Source organism: Stegodyphus dumicola, chromosome X1 (genome assembly GCF_044657685.1).
Source record: "Stegodyphus dumicola isolate Sdum_Otavi_A_Nest chromosome X1, ASM4465768v1".
In the NCBI taxonomy this organism is placed as follows: Eukaryota; Metazoa; Arthropoda; class Arachnida; order Araneae; family Eresidae; genus Stegodyphus; species Stegodyphus dumicola.
The window spans coordinates 8893660-8913845 of NC_140780.1; the positions used below are offsets into that span (position 1 = coordinate 8893660).

At 33.6% G+C, this 20186-nt stretch overlaps 1 long non-coding RNA gene across 2 annotated transcripts in view; it reads left to right on the forward strand.

The window, feature by feature from the left end:
• The first annotated feature begins 1602 nt into the window (after positions 1 to 1602).
• Positions 1603 to 20186, forward strand: part of LOC146993082 (uncharacterized) — a 35370-nt gene continuing 16786 nt past the window's right edge. For both annotated transcript variants that reach the window (XR_015038778.1, XR_015038779.1), the window contains exons 1-2: positions 1603 to 3568; positions 19604 to 19700. This is a non-coding gene — a long non-coding RNA (uncharacterized LOC146993082). The remainder of the gene's footprint in view (positions 3569 to 19603; positions 19701 to 20186) is intronic.

Genomic DNA, 20186 nt, shown 5'->3' on the forward strand with positions numbered 1-20186 from the left:
CTCTTAAAAATCTAAGATAAAATATCATTAATTATACTTTGCTTTTCAGAATTTTTTGTTTTTTGTATTCTTTTATGTTACTTAACTCATTTCACTGTTTTTAAGATATTGAAAAATGTTGAGTGATTTTTTTGGAAACAAAGTCCTTAAGATTTTGCAAAGGGAAGTTGGTTAATTTATTTATTAGGATAATTAATATTTGTATTAAGGGATATTGCTTATTTCATTATAATTTTGTTATACGTAATAACTTTATTTTATGAAGTTGTTCTGCAGAGTAAAATTTACGCAGTTTTTAAAATTTAACATTTGGTGTTTCCTTAAGCCATTTTTCCAAGACATTTAAAAGCCAGACGAAGGCTGGCAGCGAAGCTGCTAGTACAATAAATAAATGATTCCTCCGATAATGCAAATCAAGGAAATGGAAGTTCATGACAAGAATTAAATTCAGGCAAACTAAATCATATGAGGTGCCAAACAGAAAATACGAGTAATCCGTATAGCCAGTTTCTCCTCATTCTTACTTCAGAATTGAGTTCTCTTCTGCTGCAACAATGATAGTACTTGTGATGCCATCCATAGTAGTTTTTCTCAATATTAACTATACAGATTTCCAATACATCATACTGCAGGATATGAAGATTGCATTAAGATGCTCTGATTTCTAGCATCAAGATGCTCTTTTATTTGAATGTATGTTTTCTCCAGATCAAGTTTGAGAAAACTGGCAGATATAAAATTTTTGAAATAATTAAGGTTCATTCTTTTAAGTATACAGTAAGTGGTTCCCTTAAATTGACATGAAGTCTAAGGCCTGACACAGATGCAGTGTTTGAGGATTAGATTTTGTGGTAAATTTTATTTCCAGGTTGTGCTTTAAGTTAAGCACTCTCACATCCTCTCATCTATCCTATCTCTTCATATTATCTATAAATTTCTGTATGTTTTAATTTTCGTAAGATGACAACATAGGATTGTTGCTCGGCAACAACTGGTAATTTGCATTGATGAAAAATAAATGAGTTGTGTTCTTTTTCTCAAGTCATCCTGTCATCTAATTTTATTCACATAAAGAGTTAAAAGTTTATTACGGGTAAAATATTAACATAAAATGCCCTCTTCAACACTTTTCTGCTATATTAATAATTCCACAAACAAAGGTATGTAATAAATACAATAACATTTTTTTAATTCAAAAATATGCATGCATGGTAAATATTTGTTTAATTTTTTAAGTTTATTTTATTTTTAACTATTTAATCTTTCAAGGTGCATTAACATGGAAAACAATATAAAATTAAAGCATAGCTTTCTTTATATTAGAAAAATCTTTGGATTATTTAAAAAATATTGTTAATATCTCTGTAAATGAAAGATATATGGTACAACTAATAATTGATTTCAATAACAATACGTATATATACAAGTTACCATTTCAAGCAGAATTTTTATCATATAAATATATTATCATCATACAACCAATGTGTTTGGTTGTGTGCAAGAATACAGAGGCTATTTGCACATATTTTGCAGGATTTTGCTTTGCTATAAAAAACCACCGTCTGTTTTAAAATTCTTTATTTCATTGGTTATATTTTTAAAGATATAAATAATCATCTGAAGTTGTTCTGCAGAGTAAAATTTACGCAGTTTTTAAAATTTAACATTTGGTGTTTCCTTAAGCCATTTTTCCAGGACATTTAAAAGCCAGACGAAGGCTGGCAGCGAAGCTGCTAGTACAATAAATAAATGATTCCTCCGATAATGCAAATCAAGGAAATGGAAGTTCATGACAAGAATTAAATTCAGGCAAACTAAATCATATGAGGTGCCAAACAGAAAACACGAGTACTTGTCTTTTACTTGGCAGTTTTATTCTTATGCAAAATGGCGCTTTTAAAGAAGCAATGGATAGAAGGTCTTTACAAAGAAAATTATTAGTCTCTAATGCCCCCCCCCCCCGAAAAAAAACTCTTTTCAATATCTAAAGATAAGTAATACGACCAACACAGAAACTACGAGATTTAGACATAGTTTTGTTATTAATTTTATTTAAAACTTACGAGCAGAGAGGTAAAGAGAAAAAAACGTACACAGAAAGTTTGATAGTCCTTTTACCCAAATTAGTTTGCCAATTTTAGAAGATTTGGGGGGGGGATGCTGCTGGGTTCTATCAAAAAAACAATTCTAAAATATACATGGAAAAAATATTTTTTTTTCTTGGTAATTGCAGTAAAGTGTTTCAGATTTTTAGGCGACAAGGTGGCTTAGTCCTGCTGTATCTGACTTTCATGAATGCAGCATATTTCACAGTGGTGGTTGTTTACTGTGTTCTTACATGTGCAACCAATCACTGTTCAAGAAAGTATAAGTGATCTAGTAGCTACACATTTGGGCAAAAAAATGCAGGACGATCCTTTCCTGTGATATAAAAGTAGACTAAAAGTAGACTGTCAAAAATATTTTCTAGCCTTCTTATAAATGTTATTAAAAAACTTGTCTTCCCTTTCCCTGCATTTTGGTTACATTTCTCTCTAATCTTGGGGAAGGGGTGAACATCTGGGCTAGGTCCATTCACAGTCTTCCACTTGTTGAGTTGTAACTATGCTAGCACTTATATTGAAGTTTTAACTGCAGGCAAAGTAGCCTCACCTTTGTTTAGTTAGGCCTTGTCCAAATTTATAGTTAAATTTCAGTTATAAATCACCAGGAATGAACTGGATATCTGTAAGTATGTATGTTAATAATCGGACAGAACTTAACATGGTTAATTTACCAGCATGTTAAGGTTACCCTGTTAGCCATCAGGTTTAGTATTCATATTAATCATTGCGAAAATTTTCCAAATAAAATACAAATGAAAGTGAAAAAAAGCTGTCAACAAAACTATCGCAGAAAAGTAAAATTTCTTGCTGGAATACCATGGAGGTTTTTAGATACCAAAGACGAAAGTTGGTTCACCTTGCCAACTTCTGTCTCTGGTATGAGGCGAACTTTTTTGATGATGTGAGATCATGAATATAAGATCATCATTTGAAGAAATAAATGAAAGCTTTGCTTGAATTATGCTCAAAAGATGAGGCTAAAGATCATGATATATGTGGCACCATTAAGCTTTCATTCGATTTTGCTCATACAACTCAGGTTTAAAGGTGTTAATCTAATGCAAACTTAATAAGCATGGTAGCGTGTTTGCGCTGCTATGCTACCAACATAATAATAGTAAGAAATGTAAAGAAACCTTGCACTTAAAATATCAGTGTGGGAAGATGCATGCACTTAAAATGTCTTTCAGTTATTCTGTATGTCTGACTAATAAAGTTGGAATAAAGTTTAAAGTTCTAATAAAGTTTAGATTTCTCTAAAAATTCATTACAGACATAAGAAATAAATATCTGGTGGTGGTTTAAAAGATCATATTCTTAATGTGTCCTCAGAAGATGAAATCCATGCGTGTAAAGTCTAGTGATCATGATAGGCAGGGAGCATGTCTGCCTTGTCCAATGCAGTGGGGAAGTTCTGTGATATCACCTGCTTAATAAACTGAAACAGTCACTGGGATAGAAAGGTGAGTGTTTATTTAAAAACAAATACAGTATGTGTGAGTATAAGTTTTTATGAATACAGTGCCATTTTATATGAAAATGTTTTATCTTATTATTGAATGCAACTAATAGAATGATATTCTAAGTTTAAGCTTTTGGATTGGATTTTGGATTAGAGTGGCAAATTTATTACGTTAATGTTAGAATATTTCTATTATGAAATTTAAGCTCTTGTATTAGACTGGGAAATTTATTACGTTAATATTAGAATATTTGTATTATGAAATTTGAGCTCTTGTATTAGAGTGGTAAATTTATTACGTTAATATTAGAATATTTCTACTATGAAATTTGAGCTCTTGTATTAGAGCCCCAAATCAAGAATTTTGCTGTGCGAATCAATTTAAGAGGCTAGAATTTTTTTAGAATTTACTTTAGTGTAATTTATTAAGAACAAACTTCACAGATTTTTGTTTCTCAGAAAGCACATACGTTTATTGCATTATGTGTTTTAGAGGGGGGAAAAAATGCGTTGTGTCATACTTTAATTTCTAGTTAAAAAAAAAAAAAGACTAGATTGAGCAAGTTGATTTGAATTTTTGAATATTGACTAAAAGTCTTTTAAAATTAATTTTGACACACTGTGATAATTTTTTCGGCATAATTACTGTGAGCGGTCTCACAGACCGCTTTAAAGAAACGCGTAAAAATACATACTTTTATGCCTTTTTATAGATACTTTATACATATTTATTGAATTCTAATTCATTTAAATCAATATATTTAATACATTAATCATTTAATTTTATGCAGTTATTTTCATATAAAAAAGACTATTTTCTTCGTTTTAAGGAAAAGAGCTTTTTTAAAGAACAAAGATTTTATTAAACATGCATGAAAATATGTGACTTTGTTAAAGTATGTGACATTACTGTCAATTAAACCATAGTTCTGTAGCAATGAATTTAGTTATTAATAATAGATTAGTATATCTTTGTTTTCAAGGATGACTTACAAGTTGATACACAGTCAAAACACATTTTTGAGAGCACTTAAGACACACTGGTTCCTTGCATTCTAAGCATTTGGTATGCTGGTTTTCTCTTTTTTTTGGGGGGGGGGATTTGATAAATCCATTCTCTTAATTTCCAAGGATTCTTCTAATTGTTATCTTCAGTTCCCTTGGCAAAAAAGAGGAAATTATCCCAACTCTCAGATGCGGATTAATAATTAGCTAATAAAAGCATAAAATTTCTTCTTTTCACTTTTGTAGCGTCAGTATATGACTAGAACATTATGCATGAACATAAATTCCAAGTATTTTCGGGCTCTGCTCTACAGCCTATTTTTGCAAGATGTTTCTGACCAAGCAGGTGAATTATTGTTTTATGCTTTGGTGTTCGTATTGCCCGATTTGGTCAGTTTTTACACCATTTGAAGCGCTTTTTCCATAAAAATTATCACTTTGTTCGCAGTCATTAGAAAAATTATGACATTCATCTGCAGAAAGCACAGATTCACTTTTGCTTTCGCTGTGAAGGCTACATGATTCTTCAGAATCAGAGTATTTTACATAAAAAATATTGCTGACAAGATATTCAATTTCTTGTAAAATTTGAAGCCATATTTATCTCTTTTACGAAAAACAAGCATTCGATAAATAACGTCTATAGTCCACTAAAACTTGTACACATCTGCTGTGAGGGGCCTCTCAGACAACTTAAAAAGTAAAAATCGTAACTGAAACCATAATAAAGATAGAAGTTTAAAACTTGATATGTGACCTTGTGGGATGGGTTTGAGAAGGTAGGAGGAAGGACAGGCACCATTCTCTGTTTTTAGGGGTGGAGACAACGGTTAGAAAATCTTCTTCGTTCTCCGAAACCGCTCACAGCAGTTTAAGGTTAATTTACACGAAATTTTTTTTCTGTTCACAAACTATTCTATTACTTTTAAAGGTTATAAATATCTATTTGTGTCTTTTAAAATAGGGAGGTTTTAGGGAGTTAAAAAATTATTTTTTTCCCAATTTACAAGTTTCAGTAACTGAAAGAAAATTTTTTTGTTGTTGTTGCTATAAAATGATGCAGTATAAAGTATTCTTATTCCCAGCAGAGAAGATTATATAATTTGAGACCGATAATTGCTGGAGCATATTAACAGAATGATTTGCTGAACAAAAAAATATCTTTGACATATTTTCTACTTTCAAAGATTACTCGAATAAATCGGTTAAGAACTGTAGGTTTTATCCAGTGCTGTCATCTATTGCCGATTAATAAGACAAAAATATTACTATTATTATTTTACTTTTTTTTAGTTGTCGTGAAAGAGCAAAACTAATTTTGCTGTTGAACTGTATATGGCATAAGTACGAAGAAAATGAGGCTTAATAATAAAGCTAAAAAGACAAAATTAAAATGTATTAGCAGGAGTGAGTAGACCTGGTAGACTTCAAGGTCAGCAACAGCGTAAAAAAACTTACCATACCCATTAGGCGACCATTAAAATCTAAGCCCTTTCAGATTTTTTTCTTTTCATTTGGGAAACAGTTAAAAAGTTGCGAAATACTTGTTGATCAGAACAGTTCTGCTGCCTGAAGCTAGGCCGGAATCCCGGCTATTTCAAGATATCAAAACAGCCATATCTGGGCTAGATCAGGTAAGACCAAACACTGTGTCGACCCTCATACGATATTGTGAAATTTTAAATTTTAAATCCGAGATCAGAACTCTATGTTCTTTAAATAATTTAATATTAATTACGAAATTTTTTTGAATATTTTATATATAAAGTATTTACGAAAGGTACTCTTGAAGTTATATAGAAATTGTTTAGCGTGGAAACTTCCTGGCTTCAAATTAGTCATTTGCAAACACGGCAAATTTATAGCTCTGGATATTTTTGGAAACATCTCGTAAATTTGTACGTCCCTTTAATAGCTGCTTAATGCTTTAATTTATTTGAATTGAATAAAATTGTATTTTTAACCAGATATAATAAAATAAACGAATTGAATAAAATTAATTTTTATTTGGTTTATTGCTTTTTTGGTTGCATTTGTTTTTGTATACAATAGTAAATTTACTTGCGGTTACTAGGTTTAAGCGGATATTGAAAAAATCCAATCCTCTTTCCTAGTTATTTTTAATACCGCCTTTTATTACTGTTTTTTTAAACAATTTGTGCTACATTTCTTTAGAATTCCCATAAAAATGCCTTGCAAAGTAATTTTGTTCTCAAATACAAATCAGAACTTTCAAGTAGCCCAATTTGCTGAACTTTTAAACAAAAATAAAAAAAAAACAAATGTTGTTACCCGAAGTTATGTGTAAGCCTACATTAATAATTACAAAATAACTAACAATGGACAGATATCCATGGATATCCAAAATATCTAATCATGGATGTTTATTTTTATTTCATTTAATGATTTTAGTTCATATATATGCATTAATATGTATATCATTATCGTTTATCATTCATTGCTCACATATTATGTGTAAACCTAGGTTAATAATAACAAAACCTCTGACCATGGATAGATTAGTGTTTAATGATTTCATTTAATGATTTTATAGTTAGTTCTATTTTCATTTAACCTAATTTAACAACTTTGTTCCTAGATAATCTTTTAAATACTAGCAGAGTAGAACAGAAATTTTTTAATATTCACAATGCCACCGGTTTCTCACATTTCACATGTATCATAAGATAAAACATCAAGCATTGTTATCAATAATTGGTGCAGGAATTAGAATACCGTATTATTTTTTTTTCCCCCAAAACAAAAAATCAACATTTTCTTAAGAAATGTTGATGATGAAATGAAGAAATTTTACAACTAACTAAAATGAATGGTTTAAAAATTTTATAAAATTATTCTCTCTGTATAAAAATTAAATATCAGTTATGAGTTTTATATAGCTCCAGCACAATATTCAACAAAATTATTCCTTCTCCTTCCAAATTTAATTCAAAAAGTACTTTTCCATTAGTTAAGAAGCACTCCTTTAAACCTTTATTATGCCCTATCATTCATCCTCAAAAATATGAACAAAAACAATATGCATATAAAAATGTAGAAACAACTTGTTGAAAATAAACTATCGCGCTGCGCCGTATTTTTGGCATACGACAAGTGAAGCGTGATAACGCTTCGCCGGACTTAAACGGTTACGTTTTCAGACATTCTGTAAGGATCTTAAGTTTTACTAACGTTTATTTTATTTTAAATCTTTACTATCACTTTTTATTTTCTACTTCCGGCCAGAATTATAAGTGTTAACTTATTTATGCAAAATTTGTCTGGCGAATGCCAAGTACTTAAGTTGTGGCTTTTTGCCAAGCGAGAGAGAGGAAGGAGTTAGTCGAAGCAGGCCGCTTGCCTTAGAAGTTTTATTCAGTTGCTGTTTGCCTTCCAGGCCAGAGGTTTAATCCTCGTGATAATTTTAAACGTATTGTAGTGTTAACAGTTCTCTGTACTACATAAAGCTTCCTGTTAATATAAGGCCAATCTTCCACGTTTATTATTCCAAATTTAAGTTAGAGTTTAGTTATATTTTTATATTCTTACGTTCAGACCACAAGTAGTTGGTCTCTGTATTCCGAAGTACGGAAATTATTGTAAAGAGTGAAAAATAAAGAGTTTTGTATACCCTTCCTGTGTATCCTGTCTACTTCCCATATTTAGTGAACATAGCTTTAGTAAGCTCCCTGTTCCGAGTCAGGTCCTTGCATGTTCCCAAAGAAAGTAAGACGGAACATTGAACCTGATAGTGGCGCCCAACGATGAAGAATAACCATGGCCGAGTTTCAAGAAGAACCTGTGCTGCCTGCAGAAGTGGCTCAGAATCCAGAAATGCCAGCTGCCGCCCTGGAAGGATTTGGTTACATCGTCCAGACCATGCGCGCTTCGATGAAACCAGAAGCAACATTTAATGGAAACTCACCGGTAACCAGTTTTTTGGAAAAATCGGATGACCACTTCATGCTCTACCCTGTGCACGAGTTTCAAAAAGTTACCTTAGCTACCAGCGCTTTGAGGGGCCAAGCGCTTAACTGGTTCAAATGTATAGGCAGAAGTCTCGTGGGTCAAGCAGGAAGTCCCACCTATACTTACGAGAATTTCAAGACTGCCCTAGTAAAAGCCTTCCCTGTCGTAAGGAATCGTGCGAAATTAGAAACGGAACTTTTCAGCATATATCGGCAAAGAATCGAAAATCTCTCAAGCTTTATTTTAAGAAAAATTCTCGTCTTCAAACTCTTGTATGGAAACCGTCCGGATCCTGAGCTAATTCAAGTGATTTTGCCGAGGTTACTTCCCCAAGTGCAAGACTTTATTGAATTAAGGAATCTGACTGCACTGGAAAAATTATTTGAGCTAGCAATCCAGTTTGAAAGTAGAAGAACGGCGGACATTGAAAGAAGACGCCAATATCAACAACGAAACCAGTTTGGTGCGCCAAGACCACAGCAAAGTCAAGCACATGGCTACGGAAGCAAAGCAAATCAGTGGGCAAGGAAACCCGAGCATTCAAAAACAGCCGGCGAACGTCGACAGTTCAATAGCACCCCAGGAAAAAAGTCTCAAGGCCAGTGGAAAAAAAAGGAAAGCATGGAAACAAAAAAGGATTTAAACTAAAACGGATTTCTGCTGATGGGAGGGTGCGGAAATCCGAAGGCCAAGAAAACCCCTCTTCCTACAAGTTAAATACAGTAATGGTGAAAAATTTGACTCTTCCGAAGATTGAAGTGTTGGTGAATAATATCCCAGCCACCGCACTCCTGGATACAGGCGCACAGTGTTCCTGTGGGGCAGTTTTTTTTTAGGAAGTATTTTCGGAAATACCGCATATATAATTCGGATAATACGACGGTATTAGCGGCGCTAGGAGAAAGATGCAAGTGCATAGGTAAATTACCACTATACATCCGTATCAAGGACGAACAAGTAAAGGTTATGTTTTTTATAGTAAAGAATCTGCAAGCACATATTATCTTAGGAATAGATTTTCTTTCAGAGGCACAAGCAACGCTGGATTTTAATGAAGCGTCTCTTAAGCTGACGATGAGACCAGTTCGAGAAGAAAAGGCCGAACCACCGATGTTAAACCTTGACCACCTGCCTAATGAAGAGCAACGAAGAATCCGACAAGTGGTAAGTGAGTTTGCTTCGTTATTTAGTGATATTCCACGATTTACTCAGGTTACTAACCATAGTATTGACACCGGAGATTCAATGCCAGTTCTCTACAAAGCATACCGGTATGATAAGAATAAGGAAAAAAATATAGAATGGCATATCACCGATATGCTACGTAAAAAGATCATAACGCCCATCTCAAGTAGTTATGCTAGCCCGGTGGTTTTATGTAAGAAAAATAATGACTATCCATTGACGCATCCAAAAAGGTGGAGATTCGCGATTGACTACCGTAAATTAAACTCCATAACTAAATATCCGGTATATCCGTTACCTATTATTGAAGAAATTCTAAGGAACATAACATCGACCAAATATATGACGACTTTAGACTTAACGGCTGGTTATTTTCAAATAGGGGTTAGGCCTGAGGACGTGCCTAAGACTGCTTTTATAACCAAGTCTGGCACTTATGCATTTCTGCGTATGCCGTTTGGCCTTTCAGGGGCACCGGCAACATTTCAGCGATGTATGGACATTGTGTTAAGGCCTGTTCTTGGAAAGTCCACATTTATCTATTTAGACGATATCATTATTACTAGTGATAATCTCGACCAACATGTACAGGATTTAAGACAGGTGTTTTCTTTATTAAATGAGGCCGGTCTAAAAGTTAATGTCGAAAAGTGCAAATTTGCAGCCCCTGAATTAAAATATTTAGGTTACAAAATATCTCAGAAAGGAATCGAGACAGACGAATAAAAAATAATTGCTGTACAAAAGTATCCGACTCCAAACACGGCGAAGAAGCTCTCTTCTTTTCTAGGACTTTGTTCATATTATAGGTCCTTTATAAAAGATTTTGCAGCTATTGCTGAACCATTGTTAAAATTAAAAAGGAAAAAGGCAAGATTCTCGTGGACGGCCGAAGCCAATAGTGCGTTCGAAAAATTAAAGCAAGCATTAACGCAAGCCCCTGTGTTGAAATTTCCTGAAAAGGATGAGAATTTAGAAATTTCAGCGGATGCTTCGGATTATGCGGTAGGAGCGGTACTTTCACAAAATCAGCAGCCCTTGGCATTTTTTAGCCGAACTTTAAATCAAACACAAAGAAACTATTCCGCGACCGAGAGAGAGGCACTTGCAGTTCTGTTAGCAGTGCAAAAGTTCCGAGTCTATTTTGGAAAGGCGCCGATAACAGTATATTCTGATCATGCGGCGGTAACTAGATTGTACTCAGGGAAAAACTTATCCCCAAGGTTAATAAGATGGGCACTCAAGCTACAAGAATATAATCTGGTAATCAAGCATACCTCTGGAAAGGAAAATATCGTAGCAGATGCCCTATCCAGAATTAAAATAGATGAAGAAGGTAATACTGTAAAGGTGGCAATGCTCACAGCATGTACAATAAATTCCCGAGAAACTGTAATAACCGAACTGGGTAAGGATCCTGAGTTTGGAAGCATTTATGAGTATTTAAAGGATCCTGAAAATGTTAGCCACCAAGATATTGTGGCGATAAGAAATAGGGCGGCCCATTACGAACTAATAGATGGTCTATTATTTTATACAAAAACTACGAATTCCAACAACGAATTTCGACCTGTTATCCCAGCTAGTCTTAGATTAAATATCCTGCAGGAGTTGCATGACAGCCCTTTAGCTTCTCGTGCTGGTATTCGAAAAACTATACAATGCGTACGCGAGGCAGTCTATTTTCCTGAACTGCAAAAGTTAACAAGGGCGTATGTCCAGTCCTGCCCAACATGTCAAGCAGTTAATTATATTAATTTCCCCGGCCGGGTTTCTAAATAGTATTAAATCCGAATTTCCAAATGAAATAATTGGCATCGATTTATTTTGGCCCTTTCCCAAAAAGTCAGTTAAATAAAAGTCGCTATCTCCTTGTTATGGTTGATCATTTTAGTAAGTGGACCGAAATTGTTCCCTTAAAACGAGCCTCCGCAAAATTAGTTACTGATTCTATTTTAAATAAATATATTTTAAAATACGGGGCGCCCCTAAAAGTTATATCGGATAATGGTCCTCAATTTGTAAGTAATGTATTTGAAGACATGTGCCAAAAACTGGGCATACGTCATTTAAAAATGGTCCCGTATCGGCCGCAATCGAATATAGCGGAACGGGTCAATAGAAATATAGTGAAAATTATCCGTAGTTATGTTACAAATTTTCATAAAAGCTGGGATAACTATGTCAATGAATTTGCTTTCGCCCTTAGGACCGCAAAACATGATACAACGGGCAAAACTCCTGCTGAGTTATTTTTAGGCAGAAAGATTATAACGCCGTTAGATAAATTATTTTATGTGCAACAAAGAGCCCCAGAATTTAAAATGGGTGATACAGAAAAATTAATTAAAGAAGCAGAAAAGAATACTGAAGTAGCACAGAGAAAACAGAAGCTTTATTATGATTTGAAACGACGGGAAGTAACTTATAAAGTAGGGGATGAAGTGTTAAAAATTAAGCATTCACTTTCTTCAGCACAAGATAAAACTGCCAAATTTTTTCCACGATTTGAAGGACCATATGTCATAGAAAAAATAACTCACGCTGTAGTGGTGTTAAAAGCCAGAAATGGTGAAACGTGCTCCGCAAACATTGATCAAATAAAACCCTACTATGATTGTAATAAAATGAAAATTTTCAACACGGCAGGCACAAGCTCCAGAGGTGGAACAACGTCAAGCACAAGGACAAGCCATTAGGAGGCAGGAGCAATTGAAAAGAAAGTTTCCCCGCTGGAAAATTGAAGGTAACAAGAAAAAGAAGCCATTCCACCGTCCAGAAAAGAGAGCTCCCGAACACCCCCAGAATGAAGAAGGGAGAAGTACGACGAATCCAAAGAAAGCCAGGAGAAATAACGGCAACTATAACCCGGCTCCCAAATGGAAGATCAACTCATCGGACAGGACTCTCCGTAGCAAATGTCGCCGAACTGCGAAAGGGCCACCAGCGGCGGAGGAAAAGTTACAAGGAAAATTTGAACGGCCAGCAACGAGGTCCAAGCAGGAACGCGAAAGAAGTGTTCCGGTTCCGCCAAGACCACAGGCAGAGGCGAAAAAGAAGGTATTCAAAAGTGACCGAACTGGAGGAAAAAGAAAGCTTCTAGAGGAAGGCACTGAAGGGCGAGCCCGCACAAGAAGGAGGATAAATCAAACCAGAATCTGCGCTACCTTCCAGGACTGGGCTCAGAAAAGAATGTCCGAATATCACAAAGATAAGTAAAATTTTATGTTACTTTGCAAACTTAAGTTAATCCTTCATTCTTACTGCAAGTGGCAGATTTCAAGAAGTTTTACCTCATGTGAGGTCTACCTTTATCGCCAAAAAGGCGAGAAATGAGTTGTTACCGATTTTGATATTATGTTTTTCAATTACTCGCGCGTAAAACTAAAGTTGATGTAGAATAGGAATGTGTAAATACTTAAATATTGTAAAAGTTATTGTATAAATTTTATTTAAAAACATTCTGGCAAGAAAGAAGTTTTAGTCTGAAAGACTTTTTGAAATGTAGTATTTCAATGTAGAAGAATTGGCACTTGCTTTGAAAAGAATAGAAGTTAACAATGTACCACTAATGTATGTTTTAAAATGCGTAAAATTAACGGCATGTTAATATGTTCTTATATACAATGTGAACTGTTATTTTAAACGTTAAGAAATACTGTGATATGGTAAAAGTGAAAGTAATGCCAAAAATTTTAAACTTATTCGTGTGACTGTAAAAAGACCAAATTATGGTGAATATGTGTTAAAGGTTGAATGAATGTAGTTAGGCTCTCTGACGCTACACTTCAGAGTTAGCCACTTTCAGAATAGTACCTCAGGGTTTAGAGTTGAAGATAGGGTGTGTTACGAGGTCTGGTTATGTTGAATTTTAACACGTTAGTGTTTTGATTGTAGGAGGCAGTGTTGAACACGTATACATAAACACATTCGTGTTTGGTGTTCTTTTACAACACATGTCAGAGAGCATGGGGAGAGATAATTAAAATAGTCATGAATGAAATAAGAATGTTAAGAGAAATATAAATATGCATGTTACTTGCCGTTTCATTGTGTAACATTTCATTAAACTAGTTTTCCTTCCAGATCTCTGGAAGGAACCAGATTTGAATAAAAGCTCCTGTTTAGATGCACTACAGATGAAAAATTGGGTGTCCATGAAGCTGCTATTGTAAAAACAATTTTTTTTTTTTTTTTTTTTTAAATTTCTAGTTTCTAGTGAGAAATGTTTGTAAAAGATTGGCCTTGCGTTAGATACTAGAGCTAAAAGTTTTCAACAAGGTCGTTTTAGACCTCAGTTTCAAACTAATTAACTCTGGCGGGAAGTATGTAAGGATCTTAAGTTTTACTAACGTTTATTTTATTTTAAATCTTTACTATCACTTCATATTTTCTACTTCCGGCCAGAATTAAAAGCGTTAACTTATTTATGCAAAATTTGTCTGGCGAACGCCAAGTACTTAAGTTGTGGCTTTTTGCCAAGTGAGAGAGAGGAAGGAGTTAGTCGAAGCAGGCCGCTTGCCTTAGAAGTTTTATTCAGTTGCTGTTTGCCTTCCAGGCCAGAGGTTTAATCCTCGTGATAATTTTAAACGTATTGTAGTGTTAACAGTTCTCTGTACTACATACGGCTTCCTGTTAATATAAGGCAAATCTTCCACGTTTGTTATTCCAAATTTAAGTTAGAGTTTAGTTATATTTTTATATTCTTACGTTCAGACCACAAGTAGTTGGTCTCTGTATTCCGAAGTACGGAAATTATTGTAAAGAGTGAAAAATAAAGAGTTTTGTATACCCTTCCTGTGTATCCTGTCTACTTCCCACATTTATTGAATATAGCTTTAGTATGCTCCCTGTTCCGAGTCAGGTCCTTGCATATTCCCAAAGAAAGTAAGACGGACCATTGAACCTGATAATTCAAATTTGAAAACTTTCGTTCCAGCTGCATTTAAAAATTAAATAATAATCTGAAGTATTGGACTAACAGGCAAATAGACCAGGGGTTCCCTTACTTTTTCAACTGCTAGCGCACTTATAGGTTTAGTTGTTTTGTCAAGCCGCCCTAGTCGTGTTTGACGAAGTGTTGTACAAGATTTGCGCTTTACAACCTGCTTATTCATAGCAAATCACAACACTTCATTAAATACGACTCTATGATACATCTATGGGCACCACGGAGCACAGTTTGGGAACCCCTGAAATTTACGATTTAAAAAGCAGAGGATGCTGGCTGACAAAATATTACTGTAAATGGGAAAGTTTATTTATATGTGGCAAATCACGCTAGAGCCACCTGCCCAAGGGAAGGGATGTGGAGGAATTTCTTATTCAAAATGAATCATATTCACATCATATGTACCTATGAAGGGGAAAAAAAAAAAAAAGATTTTCATCCTCCCCTACAATTATTGTCATAAAATATTATAATTTTATAACCAGTTTTCTATAAAAATTTTACATCAGATTCACATACTTTGCCGAAACTAAACTTAAAAGGAGATACATTATTACCATTTAAAAAAATTATGACAAAATTATTTTTAAGTTTTAAGGAAGGAATGTACCCTGGGGAGCACGATAGGTGCAATGAAGTGAAACTACACTTCTGCTAATGCTTATGCTTACTTGAAAGAAGGGGGAGGGGAGATATATCAAAACAGTGGAGTCTCCCGAAGATCACTGTTTCTGCTAGTCCACTTGGCAAGTGAACTAGCCAAAAGTCATTAATTCGGACACCCATAATCCAGACCTCAAAGCTAAAATCTTTCTGCGCATGCGCCGCGTTGACACATGCGCATAGGCGTTTACGCGTGCGCGTAAGAGCTTTTACCACTGCGCATATGCGTGTGCGCAAGTGCAGGATACGTTTTCGCGTGCGTGTTTTATATATAACGGACGGTATAATCTAAATTTATCTAATTATCTATTTCAGTTAATGTTGATGATTGCGTTGTTCCTTAATCTTCGAATTGGATCCGGCTTATTATTTTTTGCAGACTGTAAGAGCAATTTTTTAAATGTAAAACTTGAACTTTCGATTATGTCAAATAGAATTTCCGATTCTGGAGCTCCCAAAGGATCGTACAAAACAAAAGTATGTTTCGATGTCCATCAAACAAAAAGTGGAATTGCTGCAAAATATGGATAAAGACATGAAGAATGTGACAGAGAGGTTAGTGAAAACGAAAAAATTTCGATTCGATTTCGTTGGTATTCTCGGCACAACAATTAACGGGACTTGAACAGCGGAACTTTGTAACTGAACAAGAAATTGTGTCTGTTTATAGAATTAAAGAGAAAGTATTATCACATAAAACGAAGCAACTTCAAATAACTTACATTGAAAGAAATGTTTAATAAAGTAAACAAATAAATATTAAGCTTTTTTTTGTAAATTTTGATACCCTTTAGATTATAATTGTTCTTTATTTCATAAATTAAGGTTTCATATTTTTAATTTTAGAATTTCTGCATGCCATCTTACGAGATTTAAACTGATGATCTATAATCCGGAATCGCCGAAGTCCCGACGAGTCCGGATTAACGACTTTTGACTGTATTACTGAAAGGCAATAACTCGCTTTAATATGTAGAGATAATTTTTAAGGGTAAGCAGTTAGTTATAAATAATTAAATTAGGTGAATAGGTAACCTTAGTCATTATGGATCCTGTTAAAATCTAAATCTAATAAAATTTCACAGTTTAAAATACATGTAATTTATGACACTGATTCTTAAAGGATATTAGAATAATTACACATTTAAAGCTACAAAACATTTATGTTTTGTAACAACAACACTCAACAAAATATTTATCCGTCATTTTAATTTGAAGCCTTACCAAACATTTTGGCTAGTTTACATCGATTTCATTCTCTTTAAGCATCTTTCCTAACAATAATTAGAGATTTGTCTCAATATGCAAACCAATGCTCTCGCTAGTTTCTGCATGCTTTATCTCCTAACTTGTTAACTTCTCCACAATGTACATATGAGGGTTTACTTGATCTGGTAAAAGTTAAAGAGGTCCAAAACCCCCGACAGACGTGAAGGAAATTATCACTATGTCTGAAAGTAACTACAATATCAGACAAAGGTTTAAATAAGCCTTTTATTTAAAAAGAACTTGGAACAAACATAAAGGCATGTTCTAATGCTAACAAAGTCAATTACATCTCAGGGTGGCGTAATTAAACAAGAACAGTCAAATTCAAACTAAAAATGTGGACTAGTGGTTAAAGATTATACAATTTAATTTTAATTTAATCTGGCTCTGTAACTCTATCATATGAGGAAAAAGAAATGGAAAATTATAGTAAAGGCTGAAATCATAAACAATTGGGTAATTTACATAATAATAACTGCACATATCTTTGAAGAATAATTTTCTTTATGTATTCAGTTTCTTTCTTCAGCACGTTTCCTTTTCATTTTAGAATTTTTGGATTTAATTAAGGATTTCCGTTTTTCTAAAAAACACTAATTGTATTTAGAATGTATAGAAAAAATGACTAATTTAATTTCTTTAGTAATATGGAATTCAAAAGAAATATGAAATATATATATAGTAAAGGCTGGTTACAAAGCTGGCATGGCAGAATTTTTAGAATTTAGTGACACACCAAACAACAAAATCTAGAAATGCCAAAACTTTTAGAATTTAGACAGGCACTGCAAGCAGAATTTAGATAGGCACTATGCAGTCGAATTTAGAATCTAGAATCTACAGAGATTTCATCAGATGTCAGAATGCGTAGTGCCAGCTCTGTGTACGATGCATTAAGACATATTAGATGGATCTTTTAAATTGTAAGTTTTCAATATCTTTCTTAATAAAAAAAATACCTTTCTATAATGCTTGCCCAAGTGATAAGATTAGAAGCATTTTTGATATTTTCCATGCTTGCATATAGTGAAAAGTAGAGAATATAAAGGGAAGATAAACATGTTAAAAAAAAGATTCTAGTATCAGGAGTAAAACATTCAAATATTATGTCTTCATTGTTCTTCCAGCGTTCTCCAAAAATTGTACATCCATTACGCGCTGATACCATGGAGACATTTTTCATTTTGTCACATATTTCTCGATTCTTCTAGAATTGTGGGTCTAGAAATCTTTTTTTTATATATTTTCATGTAAAGGAAAGGAAAAAGATATTTAAACGCTCATTTTAACATATATGACAGCTTAAAGAGCCATCATAAAGCATGCCATTCGATAACATTCCTTTGCCCTTTTGTTTATGTAATAAAAAACCATGTTTATGTGAGTCATGCTACTTTCATTTTAAGTAGAAGGTCAAATCTCCATGTAGCTGAAACCATATGGACATACAATGCCATCTTCTGCCAAAAGTTATAGTTTTTAAAATGTTTTAAGACACTGGCACAAATTTGTGACGGCCGGGGGTGAACGAGAAAACGCTCTGGCACACCAGAGCCAGGTAGAATGGGCTGGCGTGCTTTGGTAAAATCGACGATTTCTAAATCCTTTTTAGTAAGAGAATTTGGCTTGTCTATTTCAAAAATAACTTCAGAATACTGTTTTAAAATTTTACAGGGTCCTGAAAAAGGAGGAGAGAGTTTTCTGGTGTTAGGATATTCAATTTCCTCATACATTAGTACAGCACCAGATTTAAAATTACTTGTTTTAAAAAGAGGTGATATATCTTTCTTTATTTGCATTACGATAACCATCACACCTTATCTAAAGAATTTTCCTAGCTTCTTCACTTGGGCCTACTTGGCCTTCACTTGGGATACAGAGCCTGATTTTTGATTAAGAGATCACATGGATATTTTCCATAATAAGATGATGGAAATTTTGTTACAGAATACTGCTTGTATTATCAAGGGGTTTTATACGCACCCAATTCTTCTTTTGTAATTTTCTGATTCATTATTTGATTTCTCTGTCTTCCATATGTATTCCATTACAATAGCGCTTCCACGAAATTGCATTTAAATTTTTTGCATCATTTCAAAATGCTGTATCATTCAATGGCATTTGATGTGTTTTGGCTTGCTGTATTAAAGCTGGGCTCGAACCCGGGCAGCCAGACAATATGTTTTATCCCTGAGTGAAATATTGCTATAATTTCATTAAAGTGGCGTAATATTTCAGGATAATTTCTTGTACATTGGACTAAGCGTTCCTCTCTCATGGATAAGAGTACCTATGTAAAGAACTTAAAAATAGAAACGGTTTGTACGTTAAAATTTTGAATGAAATATTTCTTTTATGGTTTATGACTTTTGTTTCCACGATGTGCTTTGAAATCTGTTTTTAGAATGGTGTTTTTGAGCCCTTTCGAAAAAAAAAATTATAAAAGTATATATGTATAACTCTTTTAATGTTAATATATTGCGAGTTTGATTCTTACTCTTTTTTGATCTGTTATGTCACTAATTCTGTGTGTTAATTAAGATAGTTTAATATATAACACCTGCTTCAAAGCTAACAGTAAAGTTTATTTTGTTTTTTGTCATTTAAAATTACCTACTTATTGTTTTTTGGTGCCATCTTTTTACCAGCGCTGAAATTATTTATTCTTCTCAAAGATCATTATTCCTTTTATTCTGTGTATCCGTAATAACTGTCTAATTTTTTCTTTCATTGTTCATGTTGTACCCATATATTAAACACCCCCTTCGCTTACTGTACTTCTGTCGTATTAGGAAAATCATTTGCGTTTCTATCGACTGCAGTCACGATTTTAGTAACAATGTAGCACATTGCTGGAATTTAAAACAAAGAAGGCTACTTTTAAAGTTTTATATATTAAGAAACAATATTAGATATTTCTCTTTGTGTATAGTTATTCCTTAATTTGAAAGTAGTTAAAATCTAATGATTCCTTCCCCCCTTGTCCTCTTCTAGAGTAATTTGTCATCATTTCTGTGCTCTCTTGGATTGCAGAACAACGAGGATGAAAAGAATGGAGAAATAATGCAGAGCAAAAAGACATCTGTGGCTGGTAATTCTTGTTTTATATTAACTTTATTTCCACTAGAAATGCTTGAATGTTATTAATTTGTACACTGCATTTCTTCTGCGAGTTTTTCTTTCCCTCTGGTACATGCGATGTTACGGCTAAATCCATGCAGTCATTCTAATGTTTGTTTGTTATCCTGTATCTGAACATTGATTTTAACAAGTTCGTTGTTGAAAATCCTCTTTCACATTTTTTAGTAGATCGAAAGCGGAAATTTAGCTTTTTAAAAGTTTAACAATTCATGATTTTTCTGATCTAGGACTATTCAAATGGCTTTTTGTGATATTCTTGATCTTAATCAGGATGAAAATCAGTTACTTCCATATCTAGATCAGTAGAATTGTTATTTAACATATTTACAATCTTTTACCATTTTTCTTAAATACTAGTATTATGTAATGGGTTTGAAGTGAATAAAGTAGTTGGCCTAATTTTAAATACACTCAAACATCTAATTTAGAAACTAAC